The following is a 2,386-nucleotide window of genomic DNA, read 5'->3' as shown; positions in this document are numbered from 1 at the left end:
ATCCACAAAAAATATGATCACAAAAAGCCAGTGTATGATATGCAGACAATTGCAAGTGCCATTATCTTTGGCTTCTCCGTCTGCCCCAATTGTCAGCCACATTCAGAGCTTCCAGTTTGATCCCATGTTCTTTCATTCCCAGGTCACTGGATTAGTTGAAATCCCCTTAGTTCAGGCACAGTGTCTCATAGTGTGGACCAAGCCCTTATATTCCTGACATCCTTGCTCTTTTTCTCCATCCATCTGCTCTTCCACTGGAGCTTGGAAGCTCCATCTAGTTTTCTGATTTTGACCCTGACTTGATCTCCATCATTTGCCAAACAAAAGTTCCATGGTGGTTTTCAAGATAGTCAATCATCAGTCTGACTATGGGACAAGGCACACATAGTTCCTAGGGACATTTCACAGTGCGGTCAACTTCTCCTCCCTGCTTAAGTACCTAGAGAGGGTCACCCTATGGCCTTCTGAGAACCACTCGAGAGATATCGATCTTGACATCCCCAGAATGGCCCCATAAATTGAGATATCATCAGTGTATGTGCTTTAACTTGTGTGTGTTTGTGTGTGTGTATTTAAATCACAATAACAAATTGATTGTAATATTGAAGTTTCTTCTCATCTTGAGAAAAATATTTGCTACAGAAACACTCTCACAGTAATAGTGAGAGTGTAAACTATCTAAGAAAGGAGAAATAACTGGAGGAATCCCCCAGGAGTTAGGCTCAGTGTCCCAGGAATTACGCCCAAGGAAAGTCAATGAACTCAGTGATGGAAGATAAAACCCAGCCTAAATAAAACCCTAAATCATTTAGGTGGAACATGAGATACTCTTACAACAGTTACAAGAGGTCCAAAATGCCTGGACTGGAACATAAGGGGAACATAATGACGTGGAGCTGAGAGTGCATGGCAAAACTGATTGGATCTGGCAAAAATTATGTAAGCATACCAAGGAAACCACCAGTGGGACAAAACCCTAAGAAATCTGTATGACAACATATCATGTTGAACATAATGAGATTTATAGACAAAGGAAAGATCTTAATTATGTCACTGTCACACAGGTGATGATGAACCAGTTCCATCGTAGAGTGACTCCCTGCTGTGTTTAAGATAACCTGTCAATTCTGTCTAGTCAGTTACAAGGAAATTTGCATTAATTGCACAGATTAACTATCAGCATCATTTACTGCACAATCAAAGGCAAGGCAAAGAAATCATAGACATGTTGTTGAATGCTGATGATGTTATTGGGAGTTTTGATGGGTTTTTTTCTTAAAGGGAAATCATCGGTGACACTCATGCATGAAGCAGATCCTTTCTCTGTGATGTTTCCTGAATAGCCACTGAGATACCAGCCCATTGAGTTGTGGTCTCTCTCTCTTTTAAAAATCAACTTCTACCTTCAGCTTGATCTCTTGCTTGAGCTTCCCTTCCGGCTACTAGGCTCCTTTTCTGATCCTGCAGAGGGCTTTTGTAAGGTGATGTGGGAGTGTCATATATCAATCTGTTGATTTCATTGGCTAAGCAATAAAGGAACTGCCTCGGCCCATTTCATTGGTTAGAAGATAGGTGGGAGGAGTAGACAGAACAGAATGCCAGGAGGAAGAGGAAGTGAGGTCAGACTCCGCAGCTCTGCTCTCCTGAGCAGACGCAGGAGAGACGCCATGCTACCTGCTCCAGGGAAGACGCATGCTATGAAGCTCCAACCCAGGATGGACTTAGGCTAGAATCTTCCCGGTATGCGCACCTAGGGGCGCTACACAGATGATTAGAAATGGGCCAGAGCAGTGTTTAAAAGAATACCGTGTCCGTGTAATTATTTGGGGCATAAGCTAGCCGAGCCAGGCGGCTGGGGATTTGGGGACGCAACCCTGCCGCCGTCCATATTACTACAAATGGCGCCCAACGTGGGGCTCGAACCCACGACCCTGGGATTAAGAGTCCCATGCTCTACCGACTGAGCTAGCCGGGCCAGGCGGCTGGGGATTTGGGGACGCAACCCTGACGCCGTCCATATTACTACAAATGACGCCCAGACGTGTGGCTAACTGAGTCCACAGAAAGCCTGAGAAAGCTTAGAAAAGAATAGAGTAAAGCATGTTTCTTACGGCAATTTCTTGGGTCTGCTCTACTTGCTAGAGGCAAGCAAGCGCCTCATCTAAGAGAGGCTTCCTGACTCAGCTTCAGCTGCAAAGCCTGCAGCTCATTAAGAGGTCCTGCCACGAAACACTTAAACAGTGTTGACGAAAAGCTGAACGCATGTTTTTCGGTTTTCAGCCGTAGCAGGAAAAAAGCTGCGCTGTTTAAAAATGCCGGCTTTCTGGGCCATCCTGCCAGGGCAAACTCTGACTGTTTGAGGCAGGAGGGCCAGCTACCGAGAGAG

At 45.3% G+C, this 2,386-nt stretch overlaps 1 non-coding gene across 1 annotated transcript; it reads right to left on the bottom strand.

Annotated features, from left to right (window-relative positions):
- Positions 1-1,902: 1,902 nt before the first annotated feature.
- Positions 1,903-1,975, bottom strand: Trnak-cuu (transfer RNA lysine (anticodon CUU)). Its single transcript has one exon. It is a non-coding gene; the product is annotated as a tRNA-Lys (tRNA).
- Positions 1,976-2,386: the final 411 nt, after the last annotated feature.

Source organism: Microtus pennsylvanicus, chromosome Y, assembly GCF_037038515.1.
Source record: "Microtus pennsylvanicus isolate mMicPen1 chromosome Y, mMicPen1.hap1, whole genome shotgun sequence".
Taxonomy (NCBI): Eukaryota; Metazoa; Chordata; class Mammalia; order Rodentia; family Cricetidae; genus Microtus; species Microtus pennsylvanicus.
The sequence above is the reverse complement of the archived record's forward strand: the minus strand, read 5'-3'. Positions and strand labels throughout refer to the sequence as shown.